This window comes from Eptesicus fuscus, chromosome 21, assembly GCF_027574615.1.
Source record: "Eptesicus fuscus isolate TK198812 chromosome 21, DD_ASM_mEF_20220401, whole genome shotgun sequence".
In the NCBI taxonomy this organism is placed as follows: Eukaryota; Metazoa; Chordata; class Mammalia; order Chiroptera; family Vespertilionidae; genus Eptesicus; species Eptesicus fuscus.
This window is the reverse complement of record NC_072493.1, coordinates 42,054,114-42,081,602: the sequence shown is the minus strand read 5'-3', so window position 1 is coordinate 42,081,602 and position 27,489 is coordinate 42,054,114. Positions and strand designations below refer to the sequence as shown.

Here is a 27,489-nt window from a genome sequence, read left to right as displayed (position 1 = left end):
TGATGTTTCTCTCAAATCAATAAAGAAAGAAAAAAAAATAGAAAATAAAAACCACAGACACCACCTCACACCCATTAGGATGGCTACTGCCAATAAAACAGAAAATCGCCAAGTGGTGGCGAGAATGAGGAGACGTGGAACCCTGTGCACGGCTGGTGGGAACGCAAAGCGGCACAGCTGCTGTGCAGGACCGGCTGGCGGCTCCTCAGAAAATTAAAAATAGAATCACCACATGGCCCAGCAACCCCGCTTCTGGGTAGACATCCAAAGGCACTAGGGCCTCGAGGAGGTATGTGTACGCCCCTGTTCACAGCAGCCCAGACGCAGAAACAACCCGTGTCCACCCACAGGTGAACGGACGGATGAGCAAGATGGGGTGCGTACAGACGATGGGACACTATTCAGAGAGGGAACTCTGACACGGGGTACAACGCGTGTGACCCTTGAGGACGTCGCGATAAGTGAAACGCGCCAGTTACAAAAAGACAATTGCCACTGACTCTACTTTTGAGGCACACACACACACACACACACACACACATCCACACACATCCACACACACACACACACACACACACACATCCACACACACACACACATCCACACACACACACACACACACACACACACAGAGGAAGCAGGATGGTGGCTGCCGGTGGGGGGGGGGCGCGCGGGTTAGGGGGGTTGGATTGGAGGTTATTGAACGGGTGCAGAGTTTCAGTTCTACAAAATGAAAAAAAGCTCTAGAGAGGGGTAGTGGGGACGGCTGCACAACTTAACGCCCCTGAACTGTACGCTTAGAAACGGCTAAGATGCCCGGCCGGTGTGGCTCAGTGGTTGAGCATCAACCCATGAACCAGGTGGTCACGGTTCGATTCCTGGGGGCGTGCAGGAGGCTGCCAATCAACGATCCTCTCTCATCATTGATGTTTCTATCTCTCTCTCCGTCCAATTAATAAAAAAAATTTTTTTTTTTAAAGTGGCTACGATGATAGATTTTGTTACATGTGTTTTATGACAGTTGAAAAGAAGGATAATTAGGACTATCCAAGTTTTAAATAAAAATATTTATAGCCCTAATCGGTTTGGCTCAGTGGATAGAGCATCGGCCTGCGGACTCAAGGGTTCCGGGTTCGATTCCGGGCAAGGGCATGTACCTTGGTTGCGGGCACATCCCCTGTGGGGGGTGTGCAGGAGGCAGCTGATCGATGTTCCCCTCTCATTGATGTTTCCCTCTCCTCGACACACACATCCTCAAAAGCTTCTGGAAAAGTGACTCCCGGGGACACCATCGGTGTGCAAAGCTGCCAACCCTGAATCGTTCACACGGGAGCAGAAGCTGTAAGAGACATCACGTGGTTCCCGCCGGACTCCCCGAATGGAGTGGGCACATGGACAGAGCCACAGCCAACCGACGAGGGGCGCACACACGAGCCTGAATGAGATTTTGCTATTGTGAGCCCCTGAGCTTTGGGGCTCACTTGTTACTGCACATCACTCCGCCAAAGCTGACGGCTGCACCTTGGAAAGCCCACAGGGGCCCCCGGATTCCTCCGTCTCGGGCCTTCGCTAACTCTATACCCACTGACCCCTCTCGGGCCCCGGTGAGCTGGGAAGAACGCGGACTCACGACTCACAGCTCAGGAAACAGACTCTCAGAGGGACCAGGACCACACCACGGGGCGGAATTCGAACTCGGACCCCGAGATTCTGAAGAGCCTCCTTCCTCACCACCTACCATCAAAGGCAGGAAACGCCATCCTGGGAACCACAGGCAGTTCCGGAGGACAGCCGTGACGCAACCACGACAGAGTGTCCTTCCAGAAACGCGTGTGAATTCCTCCGGCACTCGTAATGCCACGGGAGTTCTGCGTTGTCATCGGGAGCCGTGCGGACGCCAGGAAGCTTACAGGACAGGAACTAAAGGCCCCGAGAGCTCCAGAAACAGGCGGACTGCCGCTCCCCAACGCGCATGTGAGTAACCCGCGGGTCCCTTGCAAGTCATAAAAAGCAAGTCGACAGGACCGCATCGCTGGCCGACGGGAGTGTCAGGATGGGAAGATAAGTGGCCACGCCTGGCGGCTGCTCCTCCAAACACGTGTCCCCGGCCCTCCTCCTCTCCCTCCCAGGCAGCCTGATGCTGCCCAGGGTGACCCTGGCCAAGTCCACGGTGTAAACAAAAGGCCGTGGTTCCGAGTCCGTCTTTTTCAAACAACGGGCCAGGCCGCTGAGGGCTGTGAAATCAAATCAGCAGGAGGCTGTGGCCAGGATTTTTTTTTTTAATTGATTGATTTTAGAGCGAGAGAAGAAAGGAGGGAGGGAGGGAGGGCTATTGATTTACGCATTCACTGATGGATTCCTGTATGTGCTCTGACTGGGGACCAACACGATGCTCTAGCCAACTGACCTACCCAGTCAGGGCCAGATTCCTTCTTTTTTTTAATTAAATGATATAGAATATAAAATGGAATGGGATAGAAGAGAAAAGATGAAAAGGCAACACATGTTCAGGATCAGCTTGTGACACTGGTTTCAATTATGTGCGTCTGCACGGGCACATGTTTCCTACTGAGCTGTCGTCAAAACAGCTTTAAAGCCATCAGACGAAGCCAGCGTCGCCGACCCTTAGTCAGTGGTTCCCAGGCTTCCCTGCGGCTCAGCGAGGCGTAGCTTTCCGCACACAGGAAAAGCCCACGGGTACAGGGCTGGGTTCTACTCAGTGAGACTTCGGGGGAAGGCCCTGGCCGACTTTGGGAACGTGTTCCTTCCAGAGTATAAAGACAGAACCGCCCTGGCCGGTTCGGCTCAGTGGACAGAGCATCGGCCTGCGGACTGAAAGGTCTCAGGTTTGATTCCGGTCAGGGGCACAGGCCTGGGTTGCAGGCTCGATCCCCAGTGGGGGTGTGTGCAGAAGGCAGCCAATCCATGGTTCTCTCACATCATTGTTGTTTCTATCTCTCCCTCTTCATTCCTCTCTGAAATCAATAAAAATGTAAAAAAAAAAAAAAGACAGAACTGCTCAGAAAGAGAGGCTTTTGCTCCCCGCTATCGGCGTTGAACATAGCTGTGATGACCGGAGCTGTGGCAGCCAGTTTGCAACCATGAGGCAACCAACCCGAGGCTGGGACGGTCCCTTCCGAAGGATGACTATCGAGAGGAGAGGAAAAGGCTGGGTTCTGAACACCTCCTCACGGCTACCTTCCTGGAGATTCTCCACCCGGACCATTCACGTTCCTATTAGGTGCTCCTTTATTTACAGTCAGATACAACCGGGCATAAATGAGCTCCCACCTCTGGTAACTTTGCAACCCAACCCAACCCAACCCAACCCAACCCAACCCAAGGACTCTTCCCCGGGGCGAGGACGGGACTCTGTGAGCCCACTGGGCAAAGAGGCCCGGCCAAATGGAGGGGATCTGATGGTGAGGGAATCTGAAAAGAAGGACCACCATGGTGACGGCAAAAGGAGCCAGAAACTCTTTCCTCCCTCATCCCACTCCCTCTTTGTAGCTTCCCCATCAAGAGATGAGGTCTAGCCCTAGCCAGTTTGGCTCAGTGGATAGAGCGTTGACCTGCAGACTAAAGGGTCCCAGGTTCGATTCCGGTCAAGGGCACATGCCCAGGTTGTGGGCTCCATCCCCAGTGTGGGGAGTGTGCAGGAGGCAGCCAACCAATGATTCTCTCATCATTGATGTTTCTATCTCTCTCTCCCTGTTCCTTCCTCGCTGAAATTAATATAAATATATTAAAAAAGAGAGAGAGAGAGATGAGGCCTATCACCAGCCCTTGAACGTGGGCTGGCCTTTGGACCTGCCTTGGCCAACAATGTGGCAGAAGTGCTGTGTGTTCCCGAGGCTCCGCCGAAGGAGACCTGGCAGCCTTGACTCTCTGCCCAGCTGCCAGGTGAAGAGGCCGGGCTAGCCTGTCGGAGGGCGAGAGACACCTGCCCGTCACCGCCATCATCACGGCTCACAGCCGCCCAGGCCTGGACGTAGAGTCACCTACTCAGCGGGCCACAGGCACCCAGGTAAGGCCAGACGTGCCCAGTCCCAATCCCAGCCACGGTGGAGTATCTTGTTTTCCAAAGATGCTGCGACCACGTCCCCACCACCTAGGCCTCCCCCGGCGACCTTTCCGCTCCCCTGGCGTGGAGGGAAGTGGTGCCGGCTTCCCCCAGGGCAGCGCACAGACGGGCCACGAGGTGACTTCTGAGCGAGGTCGCAGCAGGCAATGCAGTCTCTGCCTTGTCCACTGGGATCGGACCTGAAAGCCAGCAGAAAGGAGCCTGACTATCCTGAGGCCACCATGCGAGGGGCACGCCACAGCTCGTCACCTGAAGAGACCACACGCAGGCACTCTGGCTGATGGCCGTATCGTAAGTCCCCCCGCCCGGCGTCAGGCGAGTGTGTGGACAGGCCTCTGCCCCCGCCTCGGAGTCTCCCAGCCCAGACCCAACATCGTGGAGCAGAGACCCACTGGGTCAAATTCCAGGTGAAATTCTTCTTTTTTTTTTTTTGGTTACTCCTCACCAAGGATATTTTCCCCGCTGATTTTTTCTTTTTTTTTAAGAACAAGTGGAAGGCAGTGAGGGGGAGACAGGGAGAGAGCGAGAGAAACATCGATCGACTGGTTGTTTCCTGCACGCTCCCCGGTTGGGGCCAGGGATCGAACCTATAATCCTTCGGTGCTTGGGCTGACGATCTAACCACTGAGCCACCGGTCAGGGTAAATTCCACGTGAAAATCTTTTTCTTTTCTTTTCTTTTTTTTTTTTCCTCACCCGAGGATATTTTTCTATTGATCTTTTAGGGAGAGTGGAAGAGAGAGGGAAAGACAGAGAAACATCGATGTGAGAGAAACACATCCATTGGTTGCCTCCTGTACCGACCCTGACCAGGGCCAGGGCCAGGGAGGAGCCTGCAACCAATGTACGTGTCCTTGACCCAGATTTGAACCTGGGACCCTTTGGCCTATAGGGCGACGCTCTATCCACTGAGCCAAACCGGCTAGGGCCCATGTGAAATTCTTGACCCATTAAACCATGAGCACAATACAATTGTTGCTTTAAGCTACTATATTTGGGGTGATTTGTTAAACAGCAATAGTAACCAGACCGGCCTCTAAATTTGGGAATTGTATTTAGCGGTAGCTGATACAGCCCTCCTGAGGCTAAGGGCCAAGCCCTGACTCGCCCAAGACTTAGCCATTCCGCCTCCCTCACCTCTCCGCTCTCGCCTCCTTTCCCCGACCACCGCTCCTGCCCAATCGACACCTCGCCATTTCCCTCGCCACCTACCCATCCACCCAGCCTGTGCCAACACTCAGCTTGCTCATAACTGGCCGCACCTGTTGTTAAAACACTCAAGCACTTCCTTACCGACTGGTAAATAAACGCTGCTCCAAGTCCCAGCACCCCGCTGGCCCGCTCAGGACCCCCGGAGGCCCCCCAAGACCCAGCAACTGAAGGGAACCCCCTGGCAGAGCAGGGAGCCCTCCGCCCTCCTTCCGCTCCACGCCAGGCATGGCTGATGGGTGCCCAGGAGCGGCTGCTTGTTATGAATTTGAAATATTGCCTCCGCTGCAGCCATGGACCCGCGAGTGTCACTCAGCTCCTCCTGTATTCCCGCCCCGGGCTGGGCGCCGAGACACGTGATGGCCAAACACGGTCATACCTGCCCGGAGCTCAAGCCCACCAGTAAGGACATCAGTCATACTCGCACGAACGACCGAGTAAAGCCCGCCAGGCTCCCTGTGGCCTCTGCTCCCCCGTGCCACCCCCTTCCTCACTGGCCACCAGCTGACCCGACCGAGCACAAGGCTGAGGAGCACCCCTCGGGTGGCTGGAGCCGGGAAGGCCAGGCGTTCCGGGCGATCTGTGTCTGTGCCCCGCGCCTTCAGCTGCCATCACTTCCTGCTTCGTCGTCTTCTTTGTCACCAGAGCCAAGGTGTGCCACGCTCCCCAGTGCCGGGTCCTGTTCTAAGTGCGTCTTCCTGTTTCATTGCATTCGTAACAATCCGAGGTGGCGGGTGCCTTTACCCTCACACCCATTTCACAGATGAGAAAACTGAGGCAGAGCTGGGATTTGAACCCAGGCCGCCAGGCTCCCAAACTCATGGGAACTAACTACACAGCGGGAGCAGCCTGGCTGGCTTCCGGGCCAAACCCCAACCAGTGACTTCCTGCAAAGCCCGTACAGGTCCCCACTGGCCCGCCCTCTGATAACCCACTGGGGCCTCTCCCCCTTACACTGTCATGAAATGCCACAGAGAAGCAGTTCACTTCCCACCCGGCTCAGCCAGGAGGGCGGATCACACCAGGCACTGTGGAGTGGACTCGCCAACCACGATGCTTCCAAGTGTCCCCCTCGTGATGTGCTTATTCCTAAGGCGTCTGTAGTGCGCTGAATGATGGCCTCCCGAAAAGATCTGTCCCCCAACCAGAATCTGAATGTGGCCTTCCTTATTTGGGGGGGGGGGGGCGGGAATCTTTGCATATATTAGTATAATTGAGAGGAGATGAGATCATCCTAAATGACCTCAACGAGCCCTACATCCAATGCCTGGTGACCTTTTAACAGAAGACACGAAGGACACAGGGCATGTGAAGACAGAGGCAGAGATCAGACTGATGCGGCCACAACCCAGAGAACGCCTGGAGCCACCAGACGCCAGAAGAGGCCACCCAGGGCCCGTCCCCAGCTCCTCAGCGAGCACGGCTGGCTGCCCCACGCCTTGCCGCTGGGCTTCTGGCCTCCAGGGCTGAGAGGTTACATTTCTATGATTTTAAGCCACCACATTGGTTGTCATTGTTACGGCCCTGGCCGGTGTGGCTCAGTGGTAGAGCGCTGGCCTGCACACCGAAGGCTCGTGGGTTCTATTCCCGGTCAAGGGCACGTACCTGGATTGCAGGTTCGTTCCTGGCCCCTAGTCAGGGCACACGTGGGAGGCCACCAATCAATGTCTCTCTCTCTCACATAGATGTTTCTCTGTTTCTTTCTCTCTCTCTCTCTCTCTCTCTCTCTCTCTCTCTCTCGCCTTTCATTCTCTCTAAAAATCAATGGAAATAATATCCTCAGGTGAGGATTATAAAAAAAAACACAACCAAAAAAAACCCACATTGCTTCAGGTGAAGATTTTTTTTAAAATAATAAAAATAAATAAATGAATGCAGGATGTAAGTTATAAGACCGACACATGTCACCTGTACTGGGTACATAATATATACACACTGACCGCCATGTACAGTTGTCCAGGCTGTTCACTGCACAAAGGAACCCAGCCAGGGGACCCGAGGGGCCTCAAATCCAGTGAGGTGCTGACACCCGCGAGACCTAGATAAGGGCGACACCCACCAGGAGAAAGGACCCCACAAAGGAGACTCTGCTGGGACGGGGCCTCTCCGCGGAGGCACCTTTGCCGATTCCGTGCGAAGGCCCGCAGAGCTGCCAGCACCGGGACGTGGAGCCGCCAGCAGGCTGTGTCTATGTCAAAGCCAGAAAAGGAAAACAGGCAAGAAATGGTGGCTGCTCGCCCGCTCCCACCCCTTCAGGGGAAGGGAGAGAAAGAGCAATTGGAAGCGCAATTAAAATCTACCCCATCTTTATTCTGAGCGACCTTTAGAGCTCTAAGATCACGGGGTTCCTTACAACGGAGAAGCGTGCCCTATACAACCGGCACTGCCCAGTTCACGGTTACCCACGAGCAATGTTTGGTGTGTTCTCTGGGTATTCTAAATGCAGCTAGGAAGCTGCAGGCCTGCCAAGAAATCCAGGTACCTCAAGAGGTTTTAGATTTTTTCCTTTTTTTTTTTTAGAGGAAAAGAGAGAAAGAGAGAGAGATCTGTTGTTCCACTTATTTATGCATCCGTTGGTTGATTCCTGCATGTGCCCCGACCAGGGATTGAACCCTCAAGCAATGCTCTAACCAACTGAGCTACCCGACGGGGCTAGATTTTTTTCTTCTTCTTTAAATATATTTTTATTGATTTCAGAGACAGGAAGGGAGAGGAAGGGAGAGGAAGGGCGAGGGAGAGATAGAAACATCAATGATGAGAGAGAATCGTTGCTCGGCTGCCTCCTGCACACCCAGCAGTGGGGATCGAACCTGCAACCCGGGCACGTGCCCTGACCCGGAATCAAACCGTGACCTCCAGTTCATAGGTTGACACTCAACCACTGAGCCACACCGGCCGGGCTAGATTTTTTTCTTTTTCTTTTTTTAAAATATATTTTATTGATTTTTTACAGAGAGGAAGAGAGAGGGATAGAGAGTTAGAAACATCGATGAGAGAGAAACATCGATCAGCTGCCTCTTGCACACCCCCCACTGGGTGATGTGCCCGCAACCAAGGTACATGCCCTTGACCAGAATCGAACCCGGGACCCTTGAGTCCGCAGGCCGACGCTCTATCCACTGAGCCAAACCGGCCGGGCTAGATTTTTTTCTTAATACCAGTTTATAAAAACCAGGGAAACTCTGAGAAGGACTGAAACAGGCAAGGGGGTGGGGTAGGGGAATGAAAGGAATGGACCCAGGGCCTTCAAGGCATCAGGCCACAGAGAAAGCGCCAAGTTCAGGAGGAAACGTGCGAACAGAAGCCAAGGGGAGAGGAAAGCCGTGGCTGCACCCTGCGTGGGCCTTGGACCCCTCGGTCCGAAACCTGAGCCAGAACCAGCAGGTCCGGGCGGGGCCGGAGTGTGTGCCTTTCTAACAAGCTCCAGGCGGTGATGACATGCTGGTCCAGGCCCCACACTCGGAGAGCCGCTGCTCGAGAAGCTTCTGTCTCTTTAGTCTTCCTCTGGGGGCTTCTGCTCTCAGACCGAACACACGCCACAGTTCCCAGCCGGTGTCCAGGCCCCAGACAGAGCGGCCTCAGAGGGTCATCTCCACGGCTCAGAAGGGTAAACAGAACTTGGATTTGCTTCATTCGGCAACAGACCCTCCCGGGAGGATGAATCACGAGGGCAGGCCTTTGCCCCTTTGCCAGAATCGTATTTTTCCAGCCTCCTTTGCAGCCAAGTGTAGACACAGGGGAGATTTTTACATTTGGACAAAAGACAGAGCCTTAACCCAGGAAGATCTGTCCCCGCCCCTTCTCTCTGCGTGGGAGACGGGTGTGGAGCTTGATGGCAATGGCCGGTGCCACAGCAGCCGTTTTGCGCTCCTGAGGGGGAAGGTCAAGACCACGAGAGACAGACCTGACGGTCTGGCCCGCTGAGCTGCCCGACACCCCACAATGGCCTTTTACTGGAAGGTCTCATTCCAGAGGAGAATGAAAAGCCTGGGTTAACCGAGGTTCAACCACACCTAACTCCACGGCCCAGCTATTCCACTCCTCGGTACGGACTCGGCGGAAGTGAAAAGTGTGTCCACAAAAACACTGCAGAAAAAGTCCCCCGGCGGCCTCATTCACAAACGCCCCGAGCTGGGAACCGCACAGCACAGGTGTCCCCTGACAGGTGATGGGTAAGTAAACTGTGTTCCAGCCACACAATGGAACACAGCTTAACAATAAGAGGAAATACACTGCTAATACGTGGAACGGACACGGTGAATCTGAAATGAATCACGCTGAGCAAAGGAAGCCAGACATAAAAGACTACCCACCGTGTGGTCCCTTTCGGAAAAGGTCTAGGGAAACCGGTGGGAAAAATCAGAGGGGGAGGAGGGCTGTCAGCACTGACTACGAAGGCCCAAGGGGTCTTCTGGGATGGTGCAAGGGCTCTTGGGTGGTGGTTCTGTAGGCAATGTGTCAAGTTCATTAAGCGGTGGTAAGATCTGTGCATTTTGGTTGCGTTAATTCTCACCCAAGGATGAGACCCCTTGATTTTTAGAGAGTGGAAGGAAGAGGGGAAGAGGGTTGGAGAAAGAGAGAGAGAGAAATATCGATGTGATACCCACATGGGGCCTGGGATTGAACCTGCAACCCAGATATGTGCCCTTAACTGGGAATTGAACCCATGACCCTTTGATACAGGGGCTGACGCTCTAACCACTGAACTAAATGGGCCAGGGCCAGACCTGTGCATTTTACTGTATATAATTCTATCATAGAAAAGCACAACTAGTATTTTTTTAAAGAACGCCTACACGATCAATTCTTGTTATTAGCGGCAGTTCTATTCCATAATAATAAAAGCCTAATATGCAGATTGTCCCCTCAGGCGGTCGTTGGACTGGGAGACTGGGGAGTTGAACTGCTCGCTATGAGGTTCACTGACTACCAGGGGGCACGCACTGTGACCTCGCTGGCCACCTGGGGGTGGGGGTGACTGGGACAGAGGTGCGGAGGTGCGGTGAGAATGCGGGGTGTCCACCGAGCAAGCTCTCCCTCCCCCTGCCACCCTCCCCCGGGGTCGCCAGGGCGCGCCCTGGGGAAGCCCCCGCGCTCAGGTGAGGCCTGGCTCCCCCGTGCGGCCTCTCCCGGGTGAGCCGGGCCACAGCTGCCGGGACCACAGGGGCCGGGCAGGCTCCCCATGGGTTCGTGCAGGAGCCAGTCTGCGTGGCCAGCCGGGAGAGAGCGCGCTTAGCTTCTGTGCAGTGCCGCTGGGCGGCCCGGAGGCCCACACTGCGCCCCAGCCCGCGGCACCTGGCTGCACTCACATCTCCACACGGGCCCAGGTGCTGCCCGAGGTCAGCTGGGACCTGCCCTTCCACGCCAGACACTTGTGCTGCGATCGCGGCCAGGCCTAGGAACCGTACCCGTGCACGGATTTCATGCACCGGGCCTCTAGTCTCCCATAACGTTCCACCAACAGAGTCAGAAACTAAGGAGCTGGGCTGACCCTGCGGGAAACACAGGTTGCTGGGAGCCTCCTGTCGCAACATTTTCATCCACCGACCAACAGGTCATGATGTCTTATGTGTGCTTCTGTTTAAAGACACGTGATGTATGTTGCTGATTTGTTCACATGAACACACGGCCAGCGGCACTGTGACTCACACCCGAGGGGAGCTTCGTTCTGAACACATTTCCTCGGAGTGACACATCAGAGCCTTCTCCAGCTCAGGACGGCCAGCCAGCACTTCGGCGTTGTGCTTGGAGACGTGCATTTCAAACAGCTAAGTCACCAACACAAAGACACAAACATAAGCCCGGCGGGCATGGCTCCGTGGTTGAGCGTCCACCTATGAATCAGGAGGTCACGGTTAGATTCCGGTCAAGGGCACATGCCCGGGGGTGTGGGCTCAATCCCCAGTAGGAGGGTGTGCAGGAGGCAGCTGATCGATGGTTCTCTCTCATCGATGTTTCTAACTCTCTATCCCTTTCCCTTCCTCTCTGTAAAAAAATCAATAAAATATATATTTTTAAAAATGTCCTCGGGTGAGGATTAACAAAATAAAAATAAAATAAATAAATGAAATGTGTACCTTAGGGAAACTGGGTGCAGGGGATGTAAGAACCCCATGCCGTGTCTGCAGGTGTTTGCCTTTATCTCCTGCTCATTGTCACCAGGCCAGTGGGACAACCCCCGCCCCCACCAGCACTTCCACCTCCTGCTCTCGTTTTCCTTTTCTTCAAAAGGCTGATAACTATCTGACACGCTGTAAACCTGGTTTATCTTATCTGCGGCCTGTCTCCACCAGGAGGGGCCGGCGGGTTGCTGTGTGAACACTGACCGGCCGGCTGCTCTGATGCCGAACAGCCTCGGCCCCGACCCCAGACCCCACACAGGGGCGGAGAGGGAGGGTCCACGGTGGGGGGTCACATCCACAGGCTGACAGAGGACCATGGGGGTGGGCTCAAAACGGGGCACCTGACACAGGAACCCAGAGAAAACCTGGAGGTGGGAGAGGAGGAGGAGGTGAAAGGTCACGGGGTGAGGGTGAAACTGGGCCTCAGCACAGAGCTGCTCAGAGAAGGGAGAACTGAGCAGAAGTGCTGACGGGGCAGGCGCCGTGTGGGAACGAGCAGTTCAGAGAGAGACGGGGCAGCGCGAGGAAGGGGGGCAGGGAGGAGGTGGCATCTCCACCGGACCTACCTCCCCTGCCCCACCCCCGCACACCAACCCGAGAGGCCAACGCACCCAGTCCGTCTACACCAGCGGTCCTGCCCACGCAGCGCCAGGAGCCACCCAATGACAAGGCAACCGAAACCCCAGGCAGAGGTGCAGGACACCCCCGGGGGCGGCACCGCCTTGGTGAGCCCCATCAAACCCAACAGGACACCCCCACACCAGGGACAGGACCCTGAGGCAGCCGCCTCCACGTCTGCAGGGACAATGCGAACCTCTAGCTCACGGGCGCCGTGCAAACCAACATTTCCCAAGACCACACAGCACGAGTTAAAAAAGAGCTAACGCCAGCCGCAGGGACTAGGATTCTAGAACATTCTACGTGGGGCACGCCTCCCTCAATTTCTATCCGGCATCATACACAGCCTGGGGCTACTCTCTACTGCTTCCACCCTTATGAAGAGCGGGACAGATGTGGACCGAAGGACATATTCTAGAACAGCGGTCGCCAACCGGGGGTCCGTGGACCACCGGGGGTCCGTGAGGTCTGAAAGGTTGGCGACCGCTGTTCTAGAATGTTCATAGCATCCCTGAACTGGAAACAACCCAGGTGCCCGTCCACGGGAGAATGCAGGAACACGGCGAGGCACATCCATACAACGGAATACTACACAGCCATGAAAAAGGAGCAAGCCAAGCACTGATGCATGCCACGTGCGGGAACCTCAAAACCAGGATGCTGAGGGAGGGAAAGAAAGCCCGGCTGCAGGGTTTCACACGCCAGGCACCGGCCAGGCTAGGCTGACCTGCCGCGTTAGAATCAGGGTGCGGCCCCCTGGGTGGGGGTGGAGGGTTAGAAAGGGCACAGGCATCTGTGGGGACTGGCCATGTTCTGCTTCCTTACCCACGAGCTGGCCCGATGGGGTGTCCGCAGTGTGAACGTCACCCAGCGAGAGGCTTCTGGCGTGCGCCCTTTGTGTGTGTTGTAACTCAACCAAAAGTGATCAGAAGGGGAAGAAACAGTGAAAAAGAGTAACTGTCGCCCGCAGCTACGGCTGCCAGCGTGTAAAATGGTGTAACCGTGGGAAGCCGTCCAGCAGTTCCTCAAAAGGGAAGCACGGAGCCCGGCTGGCGTGGCTCGGTGCGCGTCAACCTGTGAACCAGGAGGTCGCAGCTCCATCCGGGGTCAGGGCCCAGGCCCAGGTGGCGGGGCTCGATCCTCAGTGAGGGGGCGTGCAGGAGGCGGCCAATCGATGACTCTCTCTCATCATGGATGTTTCTCTCTCTCTCTTCCTCTCCCTTCCTCTCTGAAATCAGTAAAAATATTAAAAAATACAAAGAATGACTTTTTTTTTTTAAAAAAAGTTAAACATAGTTTTACCCTGTGATACCCAAGATAAATGAAAACCTATGTCCCCGTAAAAACAGGTACACAGCCTTGAAAACATGCTGAGTGCAAGAAGCCAGGCACACACGGCCACATGTTCTATGATGCTGTTTACGTGAAATGCCCAGAACAGACAAATCTAGAGAGACATGGGCTGGGACGGAGGGGAGGGATGGTGGGTGATGACTAAGGGCCACAGGTGATTAAATGTCCTAAAACTGATGGCAGTGGTGTTACACATCTGCAAATGTCCTGCAAACCACAGAGCTGTACACTTTCCATAGGCTGGTTAAAACGACCCCACGCCCCACCAGCCCTCTCCACCCCCCACTCTCCCTCTTTCTGCTTCTCCGCAGCGTTCAGCACTCAGTCCTGACTGGCTCTCCCCCACCAGCAGATCAGCTCCCCGAGGGCAGAGGTTTTTTGTCTTGTTCTTGTCCTGTTCCCCCTCCTAGACCAGGGACGGGCAACCTTTTGAGCTTGGTGTGTCAAACCTCGCCAAAAAACCGAGCATAACTCGGGTAGTTTGTCCCTTTGAGGGAAAAAAACATTATTTCGCGCTATTTATAGTTTAAATAACATAAATGTGTAATTGCTATATATAATTGTATTTAATAAACCTCAGCGGCCGCGTGTCATCAGAAATGGCTACGCGTGTCAGTGCTGACACGCGTGTCACAGGTTCGCCATCACTGCCCTAGAACCTGCCTGGCCCACAATACGTACGAAGTGACTGCGGAATAAGTGAACAAAGGGATTCGTGTCACTCCCACTTGGGGACGTGAACTGCAGACACTCACTAAGTGTCCAATAAAGACAAGAAGGAGAAATGCCCACGGGAAGACGGGATGAAAGGGGCTTCACAGCCACCCTGGGAGGGAACCGAGGCTCCGAGAGGTGCAGGCACGGGCCACAGGTCACCCAGCGAGTCCGGAGCGGAGCTGGGGTCCCCTCGGGGCGGTCTGACACCATCAACTATGCTGTCCCAGGGAAGGGCGTGGGCTGAGGGGCCCCCGGGCTCCCGGAAGAGCGGGGGGAGGTCTCCGAGTAGGAAGACAAGGTGGTTGAACTGAGAGGCCAGGGCCAGAGAAGGCAGGGCAGGAGAGCATTTGGGGGACAAAGTAAAGACGGGCAGACAAACACAGAGGTGCTGGCTCCTAGCTGGAAACGGAGTGGAACTGAAACCACACAGCCCCCGGGGAAAGGCGCTCCGCGTCGTGAGCCATTCGGGAAAGGCACCCCAGGACCATCAGGAGAGACGGCCGCACACCGAGCAGCACGGTTACAAAAAACGGGAGAAAGTGGGGTCCTCGTGCACTGCTGGTGGGAACGCACAATGACACAGCCACTGGGAAACGGCCATTGTCCGGCGGGTCCTCAATAAATTACCGTCCGGCCCAGCAGCGCCCTGCCCAGGTACACACACAAAGAAATAAAAATGCACGCCCAGCCCTGACCGGTGTGGCTCAGTGGACAGAGCGTCGGCCTGCGGACTGAAGGGTCCCAGGTTCGATTCCGGTCAAGGGCATGTACCTTGGTTGCGGGCACATCCCCAGTAGGAGGTGTGCAGGAGGCAGCTGATGGATGTTTCTCTCTCGTCGATGTTTCTAACTCTCTATCCCTCTCCCTTCTCTGTAAAAAAATCAATAAAAATATATATTTTTTAAAATGCATGTCCCACCAAAGCTTGCTCCTCCCTGTCCACAGCAGCATTGTTCCTAAGAGCCGAGAAGTGGAAACAACGTAAATGTTCGCTAACTGAAGAATGGACCGACGAAATGCGGCCCGTCCACGCAACGGCGTGTTGTTCAGCCACAACAGTTACGAAGCACGGATCCACGCTACCACATGGCGAACCCTGAAACATGCTGAAAGGAGCCAGACACAAAAGGACCACGTACTGTAGGATCCACTTGCATGAAATGTTCAGCGCAGGCAAATCTGCAGAGACCGAGGGCAGACTGGTGGCTGCCAGGGGCCTGCCGTGGGAGGAGGGCTGGGGAATGAGGCTGCGAGTGGGTCCGGGACTTCTCTGTGGGGCGGGGACGATACTCTGGAATGAGATAGCGGTGCTGGTTGCACAACCCTGTCCGTATACTAAAACCTCTGAATTGTACATTTTAAGAGGGCAAATTTGCCGGTGCAATTCCCGTTTCAGGCTCAGTCCCTGTAGGGGGCGTGCAGGAGATGGCCAATCAATGTTTCGCTCTCATATCAATGGTTTCCTCTTTCTCCCTCTCCCTTCCTCTCTCTCTAAAAAAAAAAACAAACAACCCCAATTTAAAAAATTACGATATGTTACTCGGCTGGCGTGGCTCACTGGTTGAGATCGACCTATGAACCTGTAGGTCATGGTTGGATTCCCGGTCAGGGCACATGCCCAGGTTGTGGGCTCAATCCCACATTGTGGGGTGTGCAGGAGGCAGCCAATAATGATTCTCTCTCATCATTGATGTTTCCATCTCCTTCTCCCTTCCTCTCTGAAACCAATAAAAATATAGATTTTAAAAAAGTTATGATATGTGAATTACATATCAATACAAAATGTAATAAAAAAGCACACCAAACAGCTGGTATCAGGTTTGATAATGTCATTTTGGTTATACAAAAAAAAAAATAAAATACTTGTGTTTGTTGTTTAATACATACTGAAATATGTAGAATTAAAATGATGAGAGATCTGGAATTTACTTTAAAATACGTCACCAACAACAAAAATGAGATAAAAAAGCACGCATGTCCTAATGTTCATCCACATGGAACACGGGGATATATCTAAGGGGGTCATTCTGCTGTTCTCCCTGCTTCTGTGTCCATCTGGAAATGGTCATAATTTTTTTTTTTTTTAACACACGCACCCTCTGTCCCAGCAAACCCACCTCCGGGATTTTAACTTACAGCCCCACTTACGTTCGCACAAACCAACAGCTGTGCATGGCTCCTCAGGGTAGCTTTGCTTACAACGGCCTGGAGCTGGCCCAAGTGTCCACGGAAGGGGACTGGTTCAGTAAGTCAGGGTCCTCCAACCGACTACTGTCCAGTCTATTTCTGCGCAGCTGTGAGCGATGCTGAACTCGATAAGCTGGAACCTCCTGGATACATGGTTGAAAGGCAAAGGCACAGGGCAGGCTGGTGCGTGCATATCCTGTCATTAGTGCCTCATCAAGTCTGCGTGTGCTCACACATGCACAGAACAGCGCTTTGGCGGGAGTTTTACCTCTGGGGAAAGACCTGCGTGTAGACGGCTGGGAGTTGGGGGAGGGAGGGAGGAAGTCTCTGATACCATTTGAGTTTTAAAATGTGCTTTCTATCCTCCCCCACAAAAAAAAAAATACATAAAATTTTTAAAATGTTTACTGATTTCAGAGAGGAAGGGAGAGGGAGAAACATCAATGATGAGAGAGAATCATTGATCGGCGTGCAGCCCCACAATGGGGATCGAGCCCTAAACCTGGGCATGTGCCCTGACCAGGAATCGAACCGTGATCTCCTGGTTCATAGGTCAACGCGCAACCACGGAGCCACATCGGCTGGGCTAAATATATACAATTTTTAAAAATATATATTTTGTTGATTTTTTTACAGAGAGGAGGGGAGAGGGATAGAGATTTAGAAACATTAATGAGAGAGAAACATCGATCAGCTGCCTCCTGCACATCTCCTACTGGGGATGTGCCCGCAACCAAGGTACATGCCCCTGACTGGAATCGAACCCGGGACCCTTCAGCCCGCAGGCTGATGCTCCATCCACTGAGCCAAACCGGTTAGGGCAATATATACAATTTTTAAAGCCCCAAAGAAAAGCTGTTTTCTAAGTGTGGCCTGTCCGGCGCGTCTCCCCTGGGGCTGGATTAGAAGGATCAGGTTGTCGGCTCCCCGGGGGTGGGCAGCCAAGCGGCGGCTGAGGCCTCCCTGCAGGGAGAGCAGAGCCACCCCATGGGCCTGCCCAGGGCTCCCTGGAAAGGATTTCCAGACTCCCACTCCCTCGGCTGAGGCTGGGGGAGGGGGAGATACAGCACAGAAAGAACAGGCGGGAGGAAGAGAAGGGAGAAAAGAAGGGGGAGGAGGAGGAGAGGGGGAGGAGGAGGCCTGTGTGCTATGGGAACAAAAGAGGTCTGAGCAGGGAGTGGCTGGAAACGCCTCTTTGGCTGAAGAAATGGCCACCAAGTAGCTTTGTCCATAACTGACAAAAAGTGGAAACCACCCAAATGTCCATCAACTAATGAATGGATAACCAAACACGGCACATCCGTGCTCTGGAGTATTGCTCAGCCATAAAAAGGAATGAAGCACTGGCACACGCTACCACAGGGTGAAGCTTGAAAACATTAAGCGAAAGAAGCCAGACACAAAAGATCCCATATTGTATGAGTCCATTTGTATGGAACTAGAGGCCTGGTGCACGAATCTGTGCACGGGTGGGGTCCCTTGGCCTGGCCAGTGATCGGGGCCGATTGAGGCCATCTCGCGCAGTCCTGATCAGGGCCGATTGGGCCGGCCAGGCGGGGGGAGGGACCGCAGGAGGTTGGCCAGCCATGGGAGGTTGGCTGTGGGAGTGCACTGACCACCAGGGGGCAGCTCCTGCGTTGAGCATCTGCCCTCTGGTCGTCAGTGCATGTCATAGCTACGGTCCGGTCATCCGGTCGTCAGGTCATAATGGTCGTGTACGCTTTTATATATATAGATGTCCCAGAACAGGCAAACCCGCAGACAAAGAAAGTAGATGGAAACCTTTAAATAAAGATTAAACACACACACACACACACACACACACACAGAAAACCAGACGGAGGGACTTGAGGAAGGGACCAGCGGGACGCCCACGCCCTGTGGTGCCTCCGGAGGTCACGTTCAGTAAGAGGTGAGATTTGGGACTGGTGTGACGCAGGGAGGAGGGGAAACCCTGCACTGTTTTAAGCAATCCGTTTATGAAAAAGGATCTACAGACATAGGCTCTTGCTTCAAGCAACCGCGCCGATTCCACCGAATTCCTGGGAATGGCTTTGCCTCCTCCAGTTTCTCGCCGACCCGACCCTCACCCTGCCCCGGAATACAACGTCCGGTCCTTGATCTGAGGAAACAGCTCTCCCGCTGGGGAGGGGAAAAACCAAACCAAAAACACTTTCATTCGTTCACTCAGCAGATATTTACTGCGCACCTACTATGTACCACAGGCCCTGGGGGGCCCCACACGGAGTTAAATTCCCCTAGAAGGAGCACACCGTGATCAGTAAACACATTAACCTACGATGGTGTGGTTGGCAGTAACAGTGGTAAGCGGCTAGGAGACCATACGCGGGTAAGGAAGGATGGGGAGGATTCAATACTAAAACAGTGGTCAATAGAGGTGACACTGAAGCAGAGACTGGAGTCGATCAAGCATGTGGGGGGAGCGCGCCAGGCGGTGGGACAGTGAGCGCCAAGGCCCTGAGGCAGGAATGGGTCTGGTTGGCTCCGAGAACAACTAGCCCATTGGGAGGTGGGTGGGGAGCATGGGGAGTGACGTCAGAGGGGTAGTTAGGGGAGTGGGAGGCACGGGAGGCGAGTGGGTTTTGTCCTAAGTGTTCTAACCTGCAGCGTCGCTTCTCACCCTGGGGCTGGGACACACGGGGAGCTGAGGGGGTATCGGAGAGGCCCAGCAGCTGCCCACTGCAGTTCAAACTTTCTCACATTTCCGTTTTCATTGTCCATGGCTTTCCAACCGTGGGCTGCAACAGTTGAGCAGTAATGACATCAGTGTAATGGGGATCAACCACCATTAAACAAATAGAGGAAACGAGGATTTTACAGTGTATTGCTGAATGACTCACAGGTAGTCAGGTTAAGTTTCCACAAAACTTTGGTTTCAGGTGTGTGTGTGTGTGTGTGTGTGTGTGTGTGTGTGTGTGTCTGTGTGTCCATTCGTCCGGGGTCACGGTGTAAAACATATGTCTTATTGGGAATTGCAAGTTAACAGTGAGGAAAGCAGTTCATCCGGATGCCCCTTCCTCCAGAACGGAATCCTTCCCACCCACTCCACTGGCCATGCCAGCATCTATGAACAAACTCCTACTGTGGCAAAGACGGTCGTGTGTACCCCCAAGACTATTTTCTTTTCCTCCTAGGCTGGACTACATTTCCCAGCATCCCTTGTAGCGAGGTGTCACCATGTGACTGAATGTAAGTGGAGTGACACTCGGTTCCAGGCCTGTCATATAAAATATTCCTCTGCTATTTTTCTTTTTTTTAAAAAAAATATATTTTATTGATTTTTTACAGAGAGGAAGAGAGGGACAGAGAGTTAGAAACATCGATGAGAGAGAAACATCGATCAGCTGCCTCCTGCACACCTCCTACCGGGGATGTGCCCGCAACCAATGTACATGCCCTTGACCGGAATCGAACCTGGGACCTTTCAGTCCGCAGGCCGACGCTCTATCCGCTGAGCCACACCGGCTTCGGCACCTCCGCTATTTTTCATCTACGTGGACCCCAGACTTGGGGGAGGGCAGAGCCACGAGAGGTTTCCTCAGTGAGTTCACAAGAGGCTGCTCAACCAGAAACACCCTCACGGGTCAATGACATGCGCAAGGGAGGTATTTTTATGGTGTTAAGCCACTGAGACTAAAGGGCTTATTTGTTACTGTAGCTAGCAGGACCCCTGCTAACTCCCACTCCCACCTGGGAAAGCTGGTCGACTAAGCAGCCTGATGGACCAAAAACCTTATGCAGAAGTTCCAGGGAGAGAGGAGAGGAGCGGGATCGAAGTCTCTGGCACCTCAGGGTACGGCGGGTGTGCCCAGCGCAGCAGGCCCGTCCCAGGCCAGAGCCTGAGTGCCCACAAAGTGTCCTGAGCCGCATCAAGTTCGTGTTCGGAAAAGAAACTTAAGCTCCAGGATCGGGGCCAACCTGCATCCCCAGCCCAACCCCACACCAATGACAAGAGCCTCCGTTTATAAATCACCGCTATCATACGCGAGGTGCTGGGCTTCCGGAACAACCCTGCACAGCAGGTACCTTATCGCCCCCGCCCCTGAAGCCGGCGGCTACCCTGACAACAGGAACGGTGGGTCCCCGGGTGCTACCAGGTGTGTGAGTGCCTAATGCACACAGTAGCCCCGAAGGTGGGAGCCCAGAATGGATCCCAGAGGGCAAGGGCGCTGCCAGCAGTGCCTGCGGGAAGTATCTGCTGAAGGAATGAGCAGCTGCTTTCTCCCCTTTTCACCAATGAAGCAGTGAGGCTCAGAGAGGGCGTGTCACTGACTCAAGGTCACCCAGCAAATGAGTGAGGGAACCGGGTTTCGGGTCAAGATAGGACCCCAAAGCACCACCCTGCCTTCTCTGCCAGCCTGCTCCTAGCGCCCCTCACACCCACCCGGGGCCCGATCATACCACCTTTTAAGCCTCAGGCCCTTTTTCCTGTTCTTCCCAATTTTTTCTTCCCCCTCTTCTCCACAATACACTTTCTTTTGGCTTATTCACAACCTCCTGAGTTCCTCACTCACTAATTATTCATGCATTTAGCAATTAAGGACTGAGACACATGCCTTGTGCCTCTGTTCTAGATGCTGGGGGGGGGGGGGGGAATCCCTGTTCACTTAGGCAGTGGTTCTCAACCTTCCTGATGCCGCGACCTTTTAATACAGTTCCTCATGTAGTGGTGACCCCCAACCATAAAATTATTTTCGTTGCTACTTCATAACTGTAATTTTGCTACTGTTAATGAATCGTAATGTAAATATCTGTGTTTTCCGATGGTCTTAGGCTCTACAGCAGCAGTTCCCAACCTGTGGGTCGCAACCCCTTTCACAGGGGTCGCCTAAGACCATCGGAAAACACAGATATTTACATTATGATTCATAACAGTAGCAAAATTCCAGTTATGAAGTAGCAACGAAAATAGTTTTATGGTTGGGGTCACCACAACATGAGGAACTGTATTAAAGGGTCGCGGCATCAGGAAGGTTGAGAACCACTGACTTAGAGCTTATGTTTCTGAAGAGCATAAGGATGGAGACAAAAAATAATATTACGGCCCTGGCCGGTTTGGCTCAGTGGATAGACCGTCGGCCTGCGGACTGAAGAGTCACAGGTTCGATTCCGGCCAAGGGCACATGCCTGGGTTGTGGGCTCGGTCCCCAGTGAGGGACGTGCGGGAGGCAGCCGATCGGTGATTCTCTCTCATCATTGATGTTTCTATCGCTCTAACCCTCTCCCTTCCTCTCTGAAATCAATAAAGATATATATTTAAAATAATAATAATAATAATAATATTACACTAAGTATTTACAGGTATTTCATTCGCATGTATTTCATTCATACCGAGTGACTAAACGTTCGTGTACTTTGTAAATGATATTTATAAATGTTAACGTAGGAATGCTATGTTATAGATAGGATTATTTATAAATATTAAAAATACTTAGAGACACTGCTGGCCTCCCACGCCGTGCACTGTGGGGAGAAGGCCTTTGCCTACACCCATCGCCGGCTGCCCCGCCTCCTGCCAGCCCAGGGCGGCCGTGTGGGCGGCTGCCATGGCCCCAAGGAGACAGGACGGAGGCGGTGTCCAGTCGCTGTCCCCGACTCTGCACCAGGACCCTCGGAGGCAGGGGGCCCTGGCCCACGTGGGAGATGTCCTTCCGTTCGACCAGGCACCCCACCCGACACAGACCGGCCGGCTTGGGCGGACAGGAGCCGGCAGGGAGCACGGGGGATGGCACACGGGACGAGCTCCACTTCCAACCCCGGGTGACCCAGGCCGGGCACCGTGGTCCCAGCAGCAGGGCCCCTGGGCTCCTAAGGTGACCTTGTCCCCACCCCCACGACAGGCTCCGTGGCAGCACGCCAGCTTCTCCCTGCACGAGGCTATGAATAGAGCCGTTTTCCATCCCCAACCTTACCTGTTTATTAATTATTTGTTATCCGGTCCGATTCCCCAGGGGATGCGTGGTAACTCGCAGGAGGCACATCTAACAAAAGTGGCAAAACTAAGAAACAGCACCAGAGGAAATTCAAAAGGAAGAAATATATATATTTGCAATATAAAATATTTACATGAAATCAAGGTAAATACAAAATAAATGGTATGTCAGAAGGTGGTACGTGCCATGGAGGAAAAGCAGAGAAGGAGAAGGGCAAGGGGTTTGCAATTTTATTTATTTATTTTTTAAATATATTATTTTATTGATTTTTTTTACAGGGAGGAAGGGAGAGGGAGAGAGAGTTAGAAACATGGATGAGAGAGAAACACCGATCAGCTGCCTCCTGCACACCCCCTACTGGGGATGTGCCCGCAACCAAGGTACATGCCCTTGACCGGAATCGAACCTGGGACCCTTCAGTCCACAGGCCGACGCTCTGTCCACTGAGCCACACCGGTCAGGGCGGGTTCGCAGTTTTAAACAGAGTGAAAAAGCCAGGCGTGATGGGAGAGGGGAGGGAGGGAGCCACGGAGGAGGGAGCCGCAAGTGCAAAGGCCCTGAGGTGCCTGTTTGTCTGAGGTGAGGAAGCCAGCGTGGCGGAAGCAGCGAGGGGGAGAGTAGTTAGCAGGAGACGAGGTTAGGTAAAAAGCCAGGGACCAGATCATGTAATAAGAGTAATAACAGCTATCCTCAAACTATTCCAAAAAATCCAAGGGGAAGGAAACACTTCCAAGCTCTTTTTACAAGGTCAGCATTATCCTAATTCCAAAACCAGGTAACAACACTACAAAGAAAGGGAATTACAGGCCAATATCCCTGATGAATATAGATGCTAAAATCCTCAACAAAATATTAGCAAATCCAATCCAGCAATATATGAAAAAGATCATACACCACGACCACGTGGGATTTATTCCAGGGCTGCAAGGCTGGTTCAACATTCGCAAATCGATAAATGTGATACATCACATAAACAAACTAAAAGATTAAAAAAAAAAAAAGATATCAATAGATGCAGAAAAAGCACTCAACAAAATCCAATACCCATTTTTGATAAAAACTCTCAGCAAAGTGGGAAGAGACAGATCATACGTCAACATGATAAAGGCCAGATATGACAAACCTATAGCCAACATCATATTCAATGGGCAAAAACTAAAACCATTTCCCCTAAGAACAGGAACAAGGCAGGGATGCCCGCTTTCACCACTCTTATCTTATTCAAAGTAATACTGGAAGACCTAGCCACAGACAAGAAGCAGAGATAAAAGGCCATCCAAATTGGAAAGGAGGAAGTAAAACTGTCATTTGCAGTTTTACTGGTGACATGATATTGTACATAGAAAACCCTGCCGAAACCGGTTTGGCTCAGTGGATAGAGCGTCAGCCTGCGGACTGAAGGGTCCCGGTTCAATTCCAGTCAAGGGCATGTACCTTGGTTGCGGGCACATCCCCAGTAGGGGGTGTGCAGGAGGCAGCTGATGGATGTTTCTCTCTCATCGATGTTTCTAACTCTCTATCCTTCTCCCTTCCTCTCTGTAAAAAATCAATAAAATATATTTTAAAAAAAGAAAAAAGAGATAGAGGAAGATATAAACAAATGGAAGAATATACTATGTGCATGGATTGGTAGAATTAGCATCATTAAAATGTCCATACTACCCAAAGCAATCTACAGATTCAATGCAGTTCTATTAAAATACCCACAGCATATTTCACAGATATAGATCAAATACTCCAAAAATTTATATGGAACCAAAGAGACCCCGAATAGCCACAGCAAACTTAAAGAAGAACAAAGTTGGAGGGATCACCACACCGGATTTCAAGCTACACTACAAAGCCACTGTCATAATCAAAACAGCCTGGTGCTGGCACAAGAACAGCATACAGACAACGGGACAGCAGAACCCAGGAATCAACCCAAACCATCACACTCAGTTAATATTTGACAAAGGAGGCAAGAGCATACACTGGAGTAAAGACGGCGTCTTTAATAAACGGTGTTAGGAAAACTGGACAGGTACATGCAAAAACATGAAACTAGACCACCAACTTACACCATACACAAGAATAAGCTCAAAATGGATAAAAGACTTAAGTGTAAGTCATGAAACCATAAAAATCCTAGAAGAAAATGCAGGCAGCAAAATATCAGACATCTCACGTAGCAGAATTTTCATGGATACATAGCCTAGGGCAAGAGAAACAAAGGAAAAAAAAATAAACAAATGGGATTACATCCAAATAAAAAGCTTTTGCACAGCAAAAGAAACCAGCATCAAAATTAAAAGGGAACCCACAGTATGGGAGAACATATTTGCCCATGATACATCTGATAAGGGGTTAATTTCCAAAATATATAAAGGACTCATACAACTCTACAAAAGGAAGACAAATAATCCAATTTAAAGATGGACAGAGATGCCTCTGACCAGTTTGGCTCAGCGGATAGAGCGTCGGCCTGCGGACTGAAAGGTCCCAGGTTCGATTCCAGTCAAGGGCATGTACCTTGGCTGCAGGCACATCCCCAGTAGGAGATGTGCAGGAGGCAGATTTCTGTCTATCAGTTGCTCTTCCCTGAGTTGTGAATTTGCTGTATTAAATTGAAATTTAAAAAAAAAAAGATGGACAGAGGACCTAAATATGTACTTCTCCAAAGAGGACAAACAGATGGCCAAGAGACAGGAAAAAATGCTCAAAGTCACTAATCATCGGAGCAATGCAAATTAAAATAACATCAAGGAACCACCTCACACCTGTCAGAATGGCTGCCACCAATAAAACAAGAAACAAGTGCTGGTGAGGATGCGGAGGAAAAGGAACCCTCGTGCACTGCTGGTGGGAGTGCAGACTGGTGCAGCCACTGTGGAGAACAGTTTGGAATTTCCTCAAAAAATTAAAAATGGAACTGCCGTTTGACCCAGGGATCCCACTTCGAGGAAGCCTGAAACACCAATCAGAAAGAATACATGCACCCCTATGTTCACAGCAGCACAATTTACAATACCTATGATCTAGAAACAGCCCAAGTGCCCATCAGTAGATGAGTGGATAAAAAGCTGTGGTGGCCCGGCTGGTGTGGGTCAGTGGTTGACCATCAACCTATGAACCAGAAGGTCACGGTTCAATTCCCGAAAAGGGTACATGCCCGGGCTGCAGGCTTGAACCCCAGTAGGGAGCGTGCAGGAGGCAGCTGACCACTGATTCTCTCTCACCATTGATGTTTCCGTATCTCGCTCCCTCTCCCTTCCTCTCTGAAATCAATAAAAAAATATGTATTTTTTAAAGCTGTGATATATTTACACCATGGAATACCATGCAGTTGTAAAAAAGAAGGAACTTTTACCTTTTGCAACAGCATGGAGGGACCTGGAGGGTATTGTGCTAAGCGAAATAAGCCAGTCAGAGAAAGACAAATATCACATGATCTCACTTATATGTGGAATCCAATGAACAAAATAAACTGACAAACAAAATAGATCCAGAGACATGGAAGCATGCAGCAGACTGACGAATCTCATCAGAGGGAAGGGGGTGGGGGTGGGTGAGAAGAGATTTACCAAAAAGCTTACATGCATCTATGCATAACCCATGGACAGACAACACTAGTAGTTCAGTGAAGGCCTGGGGAGGGGGCCGGAGCGGGGAGGGAGGGGGTCCGTGGGGGACATCTGTAATACTTGCAACGATAAATTTTAAAAAAGAAAAAAAAAAGCTAAAAGGTAGAAACAACCGAACTGTCCATTAGCGGATGAGTGAATCAACAAAATGTACTATATCCGTACAGTGGCGTGTCATTCACTCTTAGAAAGAAATGGAATTCTGAGACATGCTACCAAATTAATGAGCCTTGAAAACTATGCTCAGTGAAGTAATCCAGATACAAAAGAACAATTACTGTGTGATCCCACTTACACTAGGTAGCTACAATAGGCAAATTCACAGGAACAGAAAGTAGACGAGAGGTCACAGGGGCTGGTGGGAGGAGAATAGGTGGTTATTATTTAATGGGTACAGAGTTTGTGTGTGGGCTGATGACAAAATTCTGGCAACGGACACGGGTGATAGCTGCACATTACGGATGTCTTAGTGCCACTGAACTGTACACTTAGAAGTGGTAAAAATGGTACATGTTATGTTAGGCACACTTTACGGCAATAAAAAAACAACAGCTGACACTTAGGTTGCCTTGGATGTTTCAGGAAGTGTTCGAAAAGCTTTAGCTGTGTTAATTCATTTGCTGCTCCAACCACCCTACAGAGGAGGAACCTTCTAAACGGGTGCTGTCCAAAAGGAATATGCCATGAGCCTCGTCGTATTTCTAGTGGAAAGAATAGGTGACTTTATACATATTATACTAGGAGCCCAGCGCCGCCCACCCAGGAGTCGCCGGTCCGGCCCTGCCTCCCTCTCCGGCGCTTGAAGCAGCCGAGGGGGCTGCTGACCAGGCCCTCCCCCAGCGCAGAGGCCCCTGCCGCCCCGACCCAACGGCCCCCGACACTGCACGAGCAACTGCTCCTGTCCAGTGGACCCGTTCCGGCGTCCCGGTTAATTAGCATATTTCTCTATTTTTTATATATAATTTTTATTTTTTTTCCTGCGGCGCGTGTCGGGGCCTGGGTTTCACCTCCCCACATCGAGTGGACAGTGAGCTGAGGCCCCCGGTGGCTCTGGGCGCCGAATCTCACCCACGGTCACGGCCAAGGCCACAGGTGATTTTCAACCAACGCCGATATATAATATAATTTTAATAACATATTTTATGTAACCTGATATATGCAAACACGATCATTTCAACATGCGATCAGGATTATAAAATGTTAATATTTTTATTAATATAAAAATACTATTGCCCTAGCCGGTTTGGCTCAGTGGATAGAGCGTCAGCCTGCGAACGGAAAGGTCCCAGGTTCGATTCCGGTCAAGGCCACATGCCCGGGTTGTGGGCTCGATCCCCAATGGGACTTGCAGGAGGCAGCTGATCCATGATTCTCTCTCATCACGGATGTTTCTATCTCTCTCCCTCTTCCTTCCTTTCTGAAATCAATAAAAAAATATGTTTAAAAAAATACTACTGAGGTTAGTTTACATTTCTCCTCCCCCCACCCCCCTTCATTCTACGCCTTTGAAATCCAGTGCGCAGTTTTCACTCACAGCTCATCCAGTGCCCAAGCGCCACACGTGGCCAGTGGCTACTGCTCTGGACAGCAGAGTTCCGGGCCGCGGTGAGGCCTTCACTTTTA

At 52.0% G+C, this 27,489-nt stretch overlaps 1 protein-coding gene and 1 non-coding gene across 2 annotated transcripts in view; both read right to left on the bottom strand.

Moving 5' to 3' along the window:
- The window catches only part of BICRA (BRD4 interacting chromatin remodeling complex associated protein), a 71,990-nt gene that overhangs the window by 28,053 nt on the left and 16,448 nt on the right, over nt 1-27,489 (bottom strand).
- LOC114227390 (small nucleolar RNA ACA64) lies at nt 26,851-26,974 on the bottom strand. Its single transcript, XR_003613434.2, has one exon. It is a non-coding gene; the product is annotated as a small nucleolar RNA ACA64 (small nucleolar RNA).